This window comes from Plecotus auritus, assembly GCF_963455305.1.
Source record: "Plecotus auritus genome assembly, chromosome: 4".
In the NCBI taxonomy this organism is placed as follows: domain Eukaryota; kingdom Metazoa; phylum Chordata; class Mammalia; order Chiroptera; family Vespertilionidae; genus Plecotus; species Plecotus auritus.
The window spans coordinates 2,040,855-2,057,091 of NC_137775.1; positions in this window are offsets into that span (position 1 = coordinate 2,040,855).

The window sequence follows — 16,237 nt, forward strand, 5'->3', positions numbered from 1 at the left end:
GCGTCAACCTGTACAGGACTGCTTACCACCTGGGTGTTTCCAGATGGCGGGGGGGGGGGCGGTTTACAAGGGATCATCTCACGTCTTTTCAGGAAGGTAACCCGTTTCTTGGATGATTAGCAGAGTCATTTACAAGAAATAACCCAAATTTTGCTTACATGTGTGAAATCAACTAGATATAACTTTGTTTATGTGGCTTAGATGGTTTTGTCTGGATTTTCAAGCCTGGTCCCTATTTTATTTTATTTTATTTTATTTTATTTTATTTTATTTTATTTTATTTTATTTTATTTTATTTTAACACTAGGCATCTGTCTGCCTACGTATGTATCTATCCATCATCTATCGTCTACCTGTCCATCTCTGGACACGCTCTCTGTGCAGAGGCTGAGAACATTTAACTGCTTTCTGCGGTGACCGCCGAGTCTCCGCATGGATTGCGCCGGCTTCCTGGCAGCAGGGGCTGGACTCCAGGGCCGAGCCTCCGAGGACAGAAAGGGGCGTGCAGCCTGTCTGACCCGGCCCAGGGGCCAGCGGTGTCAGCTGTGAGGCCCGCGGTCCAAGGCGGCCCCAAATCCCAGCTCAGTGTCAAGGGAAGGGGATAGGTCTCCCCTCTGGTGGGAGGCGAACGCTCCCAGAAATGCACGCAGCTCTGGTTGCTCCTGGTCTTTGGAACACAGCCTGCCTCTCACGTCTCCGCGCTGAGCAGAGGCTGAGTGGGGTGCTGTCTCAGCACCGGGAGGCAGAGCACGGGCGCAGGGTGGCATCGCTTTCCTATCACACGAATGAGGCCAGAAGGGAGACGTTGGTCCCTAAATGTATTTTTAATGTCTTCTTTTGGCTCAGACATTTATTTTCATTGTGAAAAAATTAAATCATTACTTGAAATTTAGAAACAACATGTAAAGGTAGCCTGGATTTTATTTTGGGGCCTTTTGGCTTCGTTTAGACGCGTAGCGATCTGAGTGTGTGGGGTGTGGTTTTACGTCTGCTCAGCGCCTGGCTGAGCATCACACAGAGATAGGCACCAGCATGTCCTGAAGGGTCTGAATCATTTCTGTTATGGATCAAGTGCTCCCCTATAATATACACGCAACAATGAGGCGAGCTGTGCGTGAATTCCTGAGAATCATAGTAATTACCCACGTGGAAAATAACACGGGGATCTTAATGAATGAAAAACGTGTAGGTCAGCTTTTGAGTCTTGGGCGAAAGGACTGGGACGGGAGGTTCAGACTTTCAGGCCAAGGACAAGGCCTGGTTTAGACACCGAGGAAGAGCCCCCATACTTACGGGGTGCCCCAGCTTCCGTAAGCTCTGAGCCTCTGGAAGGACCCCGCCTCCCAACCCCTCTGACAGCTGCTGTTGGGTGGAGCACCTGCCACGCTCCTGACAGATCCCGAATAGCCAGGTTTTTCAAAAGCACCCACATGGCCACCTTGGTTGTAACTATTAGCCCCTAAATAGGCTGTCCTTGAACCCAGACACGTTTTCAACAGCTCTTGCCTCACGCCCCTCCCAAGGGGAATGGCTAAAGAAATACCACTTGTCTGAAGTGCATTTCTTTCTTGTCGATCGTAAAATTATACTCCCTCTTCTGAAATGCCTGGCATCCTGGCCCTGTACTATTGCTCCAAACAGCGCCTTTGTCAAGAGAGAAGGGGTCTTTTTTCTTAAGCCGCTGCTACTGCTGACAGTGACGGCCGTGCCATTTCCTTCCGTGAGAGAGAGAGAGAGAGAGAGAGAGAGAGAGCGAGAGAGGTGATGGTGGAGTGCTGCTTTACGCCTGTCTTCTAGAATTCTTCCCTTGTCATAACTTTGCAGACCTAATGAGAGCGGCTGTTCTATGAAGACTGTCTGCTTCTTATTGAAATCTGGTAGCTGTCAATTTCCCTTCCTGCTTCATTACATTTCGCCTCATTTGCAGGGTCTGGTCATGCCATGCACTCAACCAAATCAAAGAGACTGATTATGTGCCGAATGCAATGCCTAGGGTCGGCGTGGCTTTTGACCTCTGATTTATTTCCTGTGTCCCCTTTATTTGTTCTTTAGCATTCTGATGTTTGTCTCCTCAGGTGATGATGAAACGTGACCCAGTCTATGGAGTAGGCTGCTTGCAGAATCCTCCCGAGGAACATGCTAATATCTGATGGGCATTTTTGCTTTTCTGAAAATAACGACTCCCGTTTAATTTTGGAAACCCTATTGATGCACCCCTGGTGCTGGAGGCAACATAATGAGATACGGTGGAAGCGTGGGAGATTCCATTATCACGGAGAGGTAACTCAAAAACATTAGCGAGGATGCGGTTACTAAAGAGGCGGCAATAAAGGTAATGAATGTGAAAGCCTTGTGAATGATCGGGGGGCTGTACAGATACCCGTTTGCACGATGACAATAAAAATGAATAGTTTCCGTTAAGAATCTCCCGCCCCAAGGAGACATTTACCAGGAGGGGGCATTTGCATAGAAAATGAGAGCGCTCCAAAGGAGCACATCCCTGGTTCTCATTATTTTTTCCATGAGGACGAGGCAACTCCTGGCCCGTCATCAGTGCCTTGAAGAAGTGGGATGTGGTCAGGTGCAATCGCAGGACGACTTTTGAATTCCTCTGGCTGGTCTTTGACGCCTTCTGGACATAGTGGTGCCAGGGAGCCCGTGTGCATGTCTGGTCAGTGCTGGGTAACAAATAGCCCTCCACACTGAAGTCACAGAAGCTGCGTGACTTCCCTAGTGGGACCGCAACCATGACAATGCCACCGGGCCCCACTCACCACGCACCGTTCCTGCCCTCCCAGGATGGTCCCGCCAGAGACCTGCCACCCAGGAGAATGGGGACTGCCCGCTCCCTCCTCGTCCACGCCTGCCTCTTCCCTTCCCACCCACTGGGCTGCCCTCCGCTCTTCAGGGTCAGGGTGGAAAAGAGAGGTAACGTGCAAACAAAACACTGCCTGACTGCAATGTCGTAGCTCCGTGGTCGGCAAACTCATTCGTCAACAGAGCCAAATGTCAACAGCACAACGATTGGAATTTCTTTGGAGAGCCAAATTTTTTAAACTTAAACTTCTTCTAACGCCACGTCTTCAAAATAGACTCGCCCAGGCCGTGGTATTTTGTGGAAGAGCCACACGCAAGGGACCAAAGAGCCTCATGTGCCTCGCGAGCCGTGGTTTGCCGACCACTGTCGTAAGGCATTGGAAGCGAATGCTCAAAGCTGACTCTTCCTCAGAAAGTCCCTCCTGGGAATGTGCAACTGTCTTCCTGGGTGTGGACTTCATGGGTGTGGACTTCCTGGGTGTGAACTTCCTGGGTGTGGACTTCCTGGGTGTGGACTTCCTGGGTGTGGACTTCCTGGGTGTGGACTTCCTGGGTGTGGACTTCATGGGTGTGGACTTCCTGGGTGTGAACTTCCTGGGTGTGGACTTCCTGGGTGTGGACTTCCTGGGTGTGGACTTCCTGGTTGTGAACGTTGCCTCCCCTCTCTTTGACTCTCTCTGGGTCCCTGCTACCTGTTGACTCTCTGCTTAGGGTCCGCAGTTACTACGGACACAAGTTGGACCCTTGGAACCACCGCTGGTAGAGGTGCAGGTCATTCCCAATGTTGCTTCCTTTACTCTGCAAGTTCAAGGCAGCTAGCTGGTCAGCATTTTGCTCTGAGAATTTCCAGTCGTGATTTAGATACCGTCTCACTGTGTCTGCAAACTTCAGGAAGTATATACTAACCCCCCGACTGGCCCTCTCCAAGCCTCTCTCACCAGACCTGAGGTGAGGGAGTAAGGGAGAAGTCCCTGCCTCCCCCTCCATCACAGGAAGGGAGGGATTGTGCCCAGCACCCCAATAACTATCCAACAAGTGTTCCCAGATTAGACAGGAGGCGCAGCCTTCTCAACAAGCCAGTATCATCAACAAGGAGTGGAGCTCCTGACACGGATTTCACGCCCAGTGAGATGTGGGCTCCAGTTTGACAGCCTTTGGACAAACCAGAGGAAAGGGGCATTCTTGAGATCACTGAACATGGCGTGGCTATGAGACAGAAACTTATTTTGCATAGATTTTGCCTATTTTGCTTGTCCTTATTTTCTGATTTTCAGCAATGTATATGAATAGCTCCTAAAATGCGACAATTTAGGAAAGAAGGAAAGAAGTTCTGTGTAAGGAGGATCTTCCTTCATGATTTCCCCAACTCGGTAAATATGCATTTATGGTGAGTCAGAGCCAACAATTGACATAAGAAAAGGCAGCCAGGACTCCTCTTTGCTCCGTCCTCCATAAATGACCTTGCTCTTCATGTGGGATCACGTTGGGTAGAGTCCTCCCTAGGACCCTTCTCTTTGGTTCCTTTGTTTGTCAAAAACAGGCCAATATATTTCCACTGTAACCTCCTGCTACATCCATCATCCACTCGCTCCCAGACAGAGAGAGCTCACGCTTTAGGCTTGTAACACGCAGAGCACTCTCCTGGACCACACAGATAAGCCCGGATGGGTCTGATCTCTCATCTACTTTGTCCATTGCTAAAGCACCATCGCTTAGGTTTAGCTGGAGAATAAAGCCATCCAGTGATTTGCAGTGGACAACGATGACGGTGTCAACTGATAACAAACAAATACTCTCCACTGAGAGAGAGAGAGAGAAGAAAAAGCATATGATGTCTTCCCATGACAACAAGAATGAAACCTGCGTTGTTTGCTATGGCCTAGAAGGTTCCACCTCCCCCCTGCCTGGTGTGGTTTCTAACGACTGAATCTGTCATATGACTCATGCTTGGGCTCCAATGTCATATCCTCAAAGCGGGTTCCATGACAACTCTGTCGACTGCATACACACCAGTCTCTCTCTATCACACTATGCTCTATACTCTTCATATCCAACAGTTCTGAGAATTACATTATCAGTAATCTGTTAACAATTTGTTTCCGCTTTTACTGCTTTTGTTTCCGTTCATGCTACCTGAGGCCAAGACCGGGGCCCTCCCCTGCTTTATGATAAATTCCTCCCACATACACAGTATTTGTCACATGGCAGTTGCTTGATAATTGTTTGTCAGATGAATGGATCCATGCTATAGATACGTGGGTTGAAGTAAATACGCTGCTAGCAACACTCATAGCAGGGATGGGGTTCAGCCAAGAGCTGACGATAACAATAGCTTGTTAAGACAGAAAATGGACAACAGCATTTGAAAATAAAAAACAATTAAATGACTATTTTTTTTTCTCTAGTGTGTTGAAAAATATTAAAAATTTGTGAACTAGAATTGTCAAGATTTTAATGGAAATCCATTTGCTCATGTTATAGTAAAGGGAATGTAATCCTATCTGATAAAAGAGTAATATGCAGATTGACCATCACTCCAATACACAAGATGGCTGCCCCCATGTGGTCAAAGATCCTGCCCCCATGTGGACACAAGATGGCCACCACAAGACGGCCAGCAAGGGAGGGCAGTTGGGAGGGACCAGGCCTGCAAGGGAGGGCAGTTGTGGGTGATCAGGCCAGCAGGGGAGGGCAGTTAGGGGTGACCAAGTCGGCAGAGGAGGGAAGTTGGGGGCAAACAGGCCTGCAGGGAAAGGCAGTTGGGAGGGACCCAGGCCTGCAGGGGAGAGCAGTTGTGGGGGACCAGGCCTGCAGGGTAGAGCAGTTGTGGGGGACCAGGCCTGCAGGGGAGGGCAGTTAGGGGTGACCAGGCCTGCAGGGGAGGGCAGTTGGGGGGGACCAGGCCTGCAGGGGAGGGCAGTTAGGGGTGACCAGGCCTGCAGGGGAGGGCAGTTGGGGGGGACCCGGCCTGCAGGGGAGGGCAGTTAGGGGTGATCAGGCCTACAGGGGAGGGCAGTTAGGGGAAAACAGGCTGGCAGGGGAGCAGTTAGGCATCAATCAGGCTGGCAGGGGAGTGGTTAGGGGGTGATCAGGCTGGCAGGCAGAAGCAGTTAGGGGCAATAAGAAAGGCAGGCAGGTGAACAGTTGGGAGCCAGCAGTCCTGGATTGTGAGAGGGATGTTCCATATTGGAGAGGGTGCAGGCTGGGCTGAGGGCCCCCCACTGTGCACAAATTTCGTGCACTAGGCCTCTAGTCTGGTATAATGTCTGAAAATGTAGAAAATGTAACAAGATGTAAAAGGTTCAGCAATTGCAATTCTGGGGCATCTTGTGGAGGAAATATCACAAGTGAAAATGGATATCGACAGAGGATACCTCTGACTCCGTTCCCAACAGTGGAAACTACATTAGCTATTCCGCCGACAGGGAACTTGTTGAAGGGAAGCACAGCACAGACATAAAGTGGAATATTACGCAGCTGTTGAAACACTGAGACACAAGAATTAAGTACGGTTATTTCTGGTGGTGGGATTTGAAGCGATTTTAAAAATCTTTCTTTGCTGTACATTCTCCAATAATGCGGTCATCTATATTTAACAGTTCTATTATTTAAACTAATAAAAGCTTTAACAAAACCCGCACTCTTGTACCTTTCAGGGCTGTAGTACGTCACCCTGAGCGAATCTGGTCTTTCCGCAGCGGCACGCGGTGCTCAGCGATGTGCGGAGTGGTGAAGAGATGCACTTCGTGATTTTTTCCAATGTGGACACAGCGTTCACCTTAAAGTAACTGAAGTGTAGGGTGTAGTCTGTGTGCGTGCCTTAAGGCTAATATGCATTTTATGTGTGCCATTCAGATGGGTGGTTCCTTTGGCTGCGTTTTTGGCAGGCTCAACAATAATCACAGGGATGTCCTGTAGACACCTCCGAGCTCGCGCCTGGATTTGTGCTACTCTTCACGTTGATCCGGGTTCTTTCGAATGGCTTTGTACCATAACTAACTGGAATGAAAGACAAGTCACTGCCTAACACACAGCAGAAACGAGGCAATCTCTTTTCAGGAGCAAGCAGTCTATATTGCATCACGATTTGGGGATAGCTATTTAGCCTCTAGCCCAGCCTTGGGCAAACTACGGCCCGCGGGCCGGATCCGGCTGTTCTATCCGGTTCTCTTGCTCTCCCCTCCGCTCCTTTACTTTGAATTTATATTAGTTCACACTCCATCCATGCTTTTGTTCCGGCCCTCCGGTCCAGTTTAAGAACCCATTGTGGCCCTCGAGTCAAAAAGTTTGCCCACCCCTGAGCCTCATATTTGGTTTCAAAACAAGAATATTTAACGTATGTGAAAAAGCCACGCTTCTGTTCTTGTGACTGACTTGAGTACTAACGTCAATGAACGAACATCAACCCACAAGTGTTGACCCTGAGATACCAAAAGTCCACAGGTAATAGGCGGTTGCTTTCTCGCCAGCATGACTTGGAATTCAAACAAGGTAAAAATAAAAGGTAGTGTGCGTTCCTCAGAAAATGTCTTTTTTCGTTTCCTCTGCTCGGAGGAACGTTAGCATTGTTTTGGTACAATTCCCAACGGCGCTGGCGGATATGTCGTCTTATTGTCCTGCGCTATGGTAGTTTACCCACATACAGTCCTCTCTTTAAGCATTGGGTGTTTTACTGATATAGCCAGAGCCTTGCTTCCCCCTCCCGTCTCAGTGTGTATTGTAACTGTTTGATTTAACACCATCGGGCATAACCCTACTGGGAAGAAGCACCAGTCCTTCCGCCCTTGCGCTGGGCCCAGGGGAGGAAGACATGAGCCAGCCACTATAGTTGGAATAGTCTTTCTGGCAGGAAGGTCAGCAAGGGAAGAAGTCAGCCCCCGGGGAAGAGCGCGCATTCCCCGGCGTGAGGATGACGCGTAGACCCACTGGAAACACACATTCCCGGGACGAGTGGAGAGCAGTGGAAAGGGGAATCCTGAATTTGTTTCCCTGAAAGAGCCTAATTTTAAAAGTGGAAGTGGCTGTGTTACCCTGACTTCTCATTTTTCAGCTACTTTGGGAAGAGGAGCTCATGAAGTGAAATGAATTCCTTTATAAACAAAAGAAAATCAAGTTTATTCCTTCATTATCCCATATAATAAAAGGCTACTATGCAAATCGACCGAATGGGGGAAGGACTGGTCGCTATGATGCACACTGACCACCGGGGGCCAGATGCTCAATGCAGGAGCTGCCCCCTGGTGGTCAGTGTGCTCCCACAGGGGGAGCGCTGCTCAGCCAGAAGCCCAGATCACGGCTGGTGAGCGCAGCGGCGGTGGCGGGAGCACGAAGGATGTCCGACTGACAGCTTATGCCCGGGGAGTGGGCCTAAGCCATCAGTTGGACATCCCCCAAAGGCTCCTGGACTGCCAGAGGGTGCAGGCCGGGCTGAGGGACAACCCCCACCCCCCTCAGTGCACAAATGTCATGCACCAGGCCTCTAGTGTATAATGATAACTTTTAAACCACGCATGCCTCAGACTCCATCTTCTTATGGAAAGACACAGCTCTGGAGAAGACAGGCGTTAGAGGACCCGGTTCCAATATGACCTTCTCTATCCACTAGCTGTGCAGCTTTTGTGGAGAATAAATTCTGTGCACATCTGCCACACATCTGCTTGTCGTTACGAGCCGAGGCCCTGCCTTCTGTGTTCTGGACTTTTCTTAAAAGGATGTTTGTGAGTGAAGAGCCTTGGAAAACAGAGGTCATGTCTTCCCTGGAGCAAAGGACTGGCATGCTCACTCCCATCATAAAGATGGAGGTGCCCTAAGTTCAGGGTCCCCCTCTCTACTGCTATTCACTGCATGTGAAATAGTCACTGTCTCTTTTCACTTCACCCTGTTGGAATTGGGGCCCTGGGGAATGGCACACAGATTAAAAAAAAAATACCGATATTCTGGCCACTGGTTTTCTGTGAGTAGTAGAGTCCTGTGTCTCTGACCTAGGAGTCTCGTGTCATCTGTCAGTATCTGTGAGACACAGCAGGATAATTTTTTTTGAAATATTTTTTTATTGATTTCAGAGAGGAAGGGAGAGGGAGAAAGAGATAGAAACATCAATGTTGAGAGAGAATCATTGACGATCAGCTGCCTCCTGCACCCTACCCTGCCCTCCAGGCATGTGCCCTGACTGGGAATCGAACTGTGACCTCCTGGTTTATAGGTCAACATTCAACACTGAGCTACCCTGGCTGGGCCACAACCAGGATCATTTGTAAGCATGCATGACCTTGAGCTTCATTTTTCTCACCTGTTAAATAAGATTATACTTTGACAGAATTGTTGTAGGAAAGAAAGAAGATAATGTGAAACATACAGCATGCTAATAAAGAGTGTGAACCCTAGATTCTAATAGCCTGAATTTAAGTTCTAACTCAATCATTTACACATACAAAAAAAATACGAAAATACTTTAGGCCAGTTACTTTATGTCTCTGTATTTCAAGTTTCTGATAAGTAATATGTGAATCAGTAAAGCTATTACCAACCTTACAGTGTTCTGAGTATTAAATGTCCTGAGAATATTTCCTGGCACATACTATGCACTGCATAAGGGTTTGCTGCAAACCATTGAGCAAAGAAGCTTATACCTAGCTGGTTTACACTACATGGTGTATTGAAGACAGAGACAGACAGACAGATAAAAGACATAGATGAGGGAGGGAGGGAGAAAGCGGGAAAGAGAGACAGATATGTACATACATAGAAAGGTAATGCAGGCTCAGAAAAATAAAGAGATCAGTTCTGAGGACTGCATGTTTTATTTGCCCAATTTATGACAAAATTCATATATATATATCTCCTATTTAATAAAAGAGTAATATGCAAATTAACCATCACTCCGCTACACCCACAAGCCATGCCCCCAGCCAATCAGGAGCTAATATGCAAATTAACCCAACCAAGATGGCGGTTAATTTGCATATTCAGGAGTAGAGCAAAGACTGAAGACAGTGTAGAAGGAAGCCAAGCGTTGCAGAAGGGAGCGGAGCTGCGGAGAAGCAAGCAAGTGGAGCGGGGGAGAAGGGAGGGAAGCAGGCGGGGCAGGGGAGAGGGGAGGGAAGCAGGCAGGGCAGGGGAGAAGGGAGGGAAGCAGGCAGGGCAGGGGAGAAGGGAGGGAAGCAGGCGGGGCAGGGGAGAAGGGAGGGAAGCAGGCGGGGCAGGGGAGAAGGGAGGGAAGCAGGCGGGGCAGGGGAGAAGGGAGGGAAGCAGGCGGGGCAGGGGAGAAGGGAGGGAAGCAGGCGGGGCAGGGGAGAAGGGAGGGAAGCAGGCGGGGCAGGGGAGAAGGGAGTGAAGCAGGCGGGGCAGGGGAGAAGGGAGGGAAGCAGGCAGGGCAGGGGAGAAGGGAGGGAAGCAGGCGGGGCAGGGGAGAAGGGAGGGAAGCAGGCGGGGCGGGGGAGAAGGGAGGGAAGCAGGCGGGGCGGGGGAGAAGGGAGGGAAGCAGGCGGGGCAGGGGAGAAGGGAGGGAAGCAGGCGGGGCAGGGGAGAAGGGAGGGAAGCAGGCGGGGCAGGGGAGAAGGGAGGGAAGCAGGCGGGGCGGGGGAGAAGGGAGGGAAGCAGGCGGGGCAGGGGAGAAGGGAGGGAAGCAGGCGGGGTGGGGGAGAAGGGAGGGAAGCAGGCAGGGCAGGGGAGAAGGGAGGGAAGCAGGCAGGGTAGGGGAGAAGGGAGGGAAGCAGGCGGGGCAGGGGAGAAGGGAGGGAAGCAGGCGGGGTGGGGGAGAAGGGAGGGAAGCAGGCGGGGTGGGGGAGAAGGGAGGGAAGCAGACCGCAGCAGGAAGCCGTATTGCAGGAATCTTCCTGCAACAGGCCTCTAGTATACTAATAAAAGAGAAACATGCAAATTGACCATCATTCCGTTATGCCCACCAGCCAATCAGGAGGTCATATGCAAATTAGAAGGCCAAAGACGGCGGCCACCCAGCTGCTCCAGGTGTGGAGTGGCCGGGCGGGGCAGGACACCTGCTATGAGAGAGAGGGCGGGGGGCGGAGGGATCTACAGGAGCGGCACTCACTCCAGCCGCAGTGAAGACGAAGATGATGGCAGACTCCCGCCGGAGTCTGCAGCAAAGACGAAGAAGGCAGACTCCAGCAGGAGGGAAGGCCTGGGTCCCGGCTGCCGGAGGAAAACCGGTGCTGGGAGCCAAGGGAAGGAAGGCCTATGGCACGAATCTCTTCGTGCAACGGGCCTCTAGTGTGTGTGTGTATATATCTATGTAAGAGGAAGCCTGAACGGTCCAGAAAAATACTCCAGCACAGACACAGAACGATGTGGAGCCAGTAGGGACGACAGCAGTGTGCCGTTACTGTGTCTTTCTCGCCCTCCTTTCGTTTCAGGTTCAATATAAAACACACAGTAGGTGCTCACTAATGTTGTTGACTGACTGGAAAATTAGGGCCTTTAAGTAATTACCACCATGTCTGGTGAATGTTTAAGTTATAATTTAATGTGATTGACTTGGCCGCCCATTGATTTTTTCCGAAGCTCTCCCAACTCCCCTGGCTGGGAAACAGCACTCAGTACTGGGGAAGGCCAAAGGCAGAGCTGCAAACAGCGCTGTTAGACATGCAAATCGCAACTGCTCTCTCGTCAGGCCCCTGGACGCCGAGTCTGTTGGGCACTTTCTCTGTTGCATTGATTTGCACTAAAGATGTGCTTCAATCTTAGGGCTAGAATATTCCACTTCCCTCTATGAGGACAGAGTGATGATCTTGGTTTTTCTGTAACCCTTTTCATTTTTTTTAATTCTTTGCATCTCTATTTTTTGCTCCAGTTTTATGGCATGAAATCAGGTGGTGGCCACAATGGAGAATCCATTTTCTGGCAGCTGGGAACATTATCACGGATAAATGCACTTCCCTAAAGAAATCCACCATCTGGGTGTTTCTCCAAGTGCGTTGGATTTATTGAAAAAGAAACATGCGTGCGCCCTCGCGGAGAGGGGAGGAGAGGACGAAGTCTTTACAATATTGCAAATTGATGGGAGGTTTAACAGTCCAGAGCAATTTGGTACTCTGGGAGCAAAGACTTCTTATTTTTCATGTTTGCCTTTGAATGTGTTTTCTTTGTTCCTCTGTTTGAAGATTGGGACAATCGTATGATTCTACCGAAAATGTTTACAACAGGAAATGTCATCGTCATAGATGTCCATGCCACCCGGTAGCATTAGATTCTGCTGCCTTATCGGCTAATCCCGGCTTCATAGACAACGGTGCATGTGTATGCCAGCCTTGTCGATGGGAAGAGCAATAGCAGACGAACACATACCTTCAAGAAGAAGCAGGAAAAGCTGACCACGGGAAATGTTAGTGTGGCGGCGAGCAGACGTTTATAAAGCACGCGTTCCGGCGTAGCTTTGCTGCCTCAGGCCACAGGTTCATGGATCATAGTTTTTGACTATGATCTACCAGGGGTCCTCAAACTACGGCCCGCGGGCCACGTGCGGCCCGCCGAGGACATGTATCTGGCCCGCCGGGTGCCGCTGCCTGTCCCGCTTAGCAGCTGACTCGTCCCTGGCCCGCAGTGCGCATAGGAATTTGTTCATATTTGTTTTTTTAAACTATAGTCCGGCCCTCCAACGGTCTGAGGGACAGTGAACTGGCCCCCTGTTTAAAAAGTTTGAGGACCCCTGATTAGTCAATTGCGTAGAATGACATTAAAAGGCTTCCCTCTGTCCTCGGAGACATACACAAGCTTCAGAAGCAACGAAGACCTTGCTGGCTACCAGGGAACTACACTTTTTCTAACCCCTTCACCCTGAACCCCCCGAGCTACCATTTGCCCTGCCAGGTTTGGCTCAGTCTAGTCCTCAGCGCAATGCGTCTTCCGATGTGGTCTGGCCCAGGTGAGGCCTGAGAGGCAGAGGGAGAGAGTGATGGGTAGGGGGAAATAGCGACGCTTAGCTGGCATATATTGGCACTTTGGGCAAGATACATTTTCTTGTGAAGCACTGAGGACTGTCTGGAAGTGTCAGCCTCCTGGCCATCACTACCGCCTGCCTGCCGGGCCCCTCAGGCCCCTGACGACCAGCGGACACACTGTCATCTTCCCAGCCCTTCCCGTCCTGCCAGGTAGGGGTGCGGTCCCTGGGCGAGGGTGCGGGCCCCGGGGCCTCGGCCCATCTTCCTGCTCAGCACGAAGAGCCACTCCTTACAGCCAAGAGCATGGCAAGAGAACGCTCTTCTCCGGGGACTAGAAATCTGAAATCAAGGCTTAGGTGGGGCTGTAAGGCCCCTGCCAGCTCCGGGGAGCCCTTCCCCGCCTCTCCTGGCTTCTGCTGGTTGGCTGGCCGTCATTCCCTCTTGGGCTGGCAGCTGTATCCCTCCCTTGTCACATGGCATCATCCCTGTGTCTGTCTCTTCGCACGACTGTCTGTTTAGGAGAACGACGGTCGTATTGTCCTAAGGTCTCACCCTAGCGTTCGACCCCCAACTTAGCGAATTCCATCTGCAATGACCTTATTTCTAAATTAGGTCGCATTCCAACATCGTGGGGGCTAGGACACTGACATCTTTCGGGGAAAGGGACACCGTTCAACTCGTCACGGGGCCAATGAGGAAGAGAAAGCCTTCCTGTCCCAAGCTTCAGTTAGATCAGGATCTAAACATGAAAGAAACAACAGCAACATGCTCTGAAGAGTCAGTGCAGTGGAAATAGAAACAGAAAAACAAGGATATTGGCCTCACAGCTGTCTGTGATGACAAGACGGCACTTGCGGGTGTTGGTAGCGGGCGCCTGGAAGTGAGCCCTGGAAACCCTAGCTGGGGAGGGGGCCATTAGACCCATCTGCTTCCTCCTGCCATATTTGCGGGGAAGTCTGGTGAATGACACCAGTTGGAAGGTAAAATGCCGTGAGGCGTGCCTTCGCTTTTGTACGTGCAGGCTATGTCTGAGTATAAGAGACAACGAGCTTAGGACATATTTTAAAGGCCTGATTGCTGCCGTGAGACTCCGCCCACGTCACTGTGTTCCCGTTCCAGAACAGAGTGGCTTGGAAACGGTACCACACATGCCATTCAGCCTCGGGATGGTGTGACTTGTCTGATTCATGTTCGTGGAAATCTGTGTCTCTGCGGCCAAAACTGTGAGTTGCTGGCTGGGTTGGGTTGTTACAGCTGTTTGAAGAGGCAATTTGGATCCATGCAGAGTCAGTGTAATTATCTGTAAGAACCTTACAAGCATTCCAGAAAACACAGAAAATCCTGTGGCAGAATGTCTGCGGGTGGCGGGGGGCCGCTGCCTCCGTGGGACGCGGGGTAGCTGCGCAGACAGGTGCGTGTTCTCACAGCACTCAGCTCAGGAGAGCTGAGGGTGGGGCGGGGCTGCATGGGGGAGGGGCGGTGCTGCATGGGGGAGGGGCGGGGCTGCATGGGGGAGGGGCCGAGCTCTAAACCTCAATAAAGCCAGTTTATTTTGACTGCTCACACGGCCTCTGTGAATCAAACATTATCTGAATGCCATTTGCAAAGCTGAGTCAGTCGCTTTCAAATTCCCCTTATTGTTCTAGAAAAGAAAAGAACTCAGTGACACCTTTGGGGTTCGCTTTGCCTTCTGTGAATCCTGCAGCTCACCCTCTCAGGGAGCCTTTTGCGCTTACGGGCCACAGTCGTGTTTAGGTGCAATTCCCAGCCCAGGGGAGCAGAGGGTGCAGACAACGAGGGGGAGACAGAGCGGGAGGTTCTCCACACGTGGAAACACGCGGTTCTCCTGGGGAAGCGGAGGCTCTTGGTTTCTGCAGGGTAAACCCTCATGTACTAGAGGCGGCAGATACAGGGAAAATTGTGAGGGTGGTCTGTGACCCCTGAACCCCGCATCTAGGAGGAGACAGACAGGTAAATACTTTTGGATTTCATAAGATGACTACTAGCCCTGAGCACGAATCCGTGCACCAGTAGCTCCCTGCGGGGCCTGGCCGCTCTGTGCCCGCTGACCAGAGGCTCTCCGTGGCCCAGAGGCCCATCCGTGGCCGGGTGCGGAATGCTTCCCACTCTCAGAGGCCGCCCCTCCCCCACCCCGGGACTGGGGGACTCCGGCGGGGCTGAGGGGACTGGGTGCCACCATCTTGTGGCTATGGGTGCTGCCATCTTTGTGATGTAGTGACAGTTAATTTGCATATTGCCCTTTTATCAGTTAGGATGGGAAGGAGAAAGAGATGGCAAAGCAGGGTGGGATCGGAACAAAGAGAAAGGAGGCAGCTCAGGATTGGGAAACCCAGGATGGCTTAATAATGAAGACACCTTTTGAAATGGGCCCTATCAGGAGAATACGGCTTCACCATGCAGAGGGGCAAGTGAGGTTCTGGAGCGACGGGGTTTCATGCACAGAGACAAGGCATTGTGGGCATCTATCAGCCTGCCTGCACCCGGAGATCAGGGTCAGTGAGCAATCCTGAAGGGCCTTATTGCAAATCTTATAGACTCTGCAGAGCAGGTGGTCTCTATTGCAGCTACTCAGCCCTGCAGTTGTAATGGGAAGCCGTCCAAACAATGCAAAAACCAGGGACAGGGCTGTGTTCCAATAAGACTTTATTTACAAAACAGCGGGCAGGTAGACATCCTTCGCTGCCTAGAAACTCCATAAGGAAAGAAATTTTTTGTCTGTCTTATTCGCTAATTTACCCCAAATACCTAGACGTAGTGCATGGTCAATAAATAGTTTTTAATTGAGATATAATGGACATAGAGCATATTAGTTTTGGCCTTACAACATAATGCCTTGATATTTGTATGCAGTGTGAAATGATCAATAAGTCTAGTTGACATCTGTTATATGACGAATCGAGGGAGGAAGTGGAACGTGAAGCTGGGCAGATGGAATAGGGCCATGTCTGGGAACACTCAGCTGTCGTCTGAAGACGTGGTTTTATATCATAGGGAACAGAAACCATGGAAGGTTTTCTGCAGTGATTATTGTCCACATTTCAGGGTGGCATCTCTGGCTGACAAGCCCGACGGATTGGACAGCAAAGACATTTGAAGCAGAGAGAGAGGTTGGCCCACCACCATCCATGCAAGAGAGAAGAGATTCTGAGCCAGGGCCTGGAGTGTTGGGCGTCAATACAGTATGGATTTTAAAGTCTCAGCCATGAATCTGTAGAGCTCAGCCATGTGCTGAGGGGGAGAGGGAAGAATTTAGAGCAGCCGTGGGCAAACTACGGCCCGCGGGCCGGATCTGGCTGTTCTATCCGGTTCTCTTGCTCTCCCCTCCACTCCTTTACTTTGAATTTATATTAGTTCACACAAACACTCCATCCATGCTTTTGTTCCAGCCCTCCGGTCCAGTTTAAGAACCCATTGTGGCCCTCGAGTCAAAACGTTTGCCCACCCCTGATTTAGAGAGACTCTTGGTGACGAGGGGCATGGCTCGCCCATTCTGGGGTTCACAG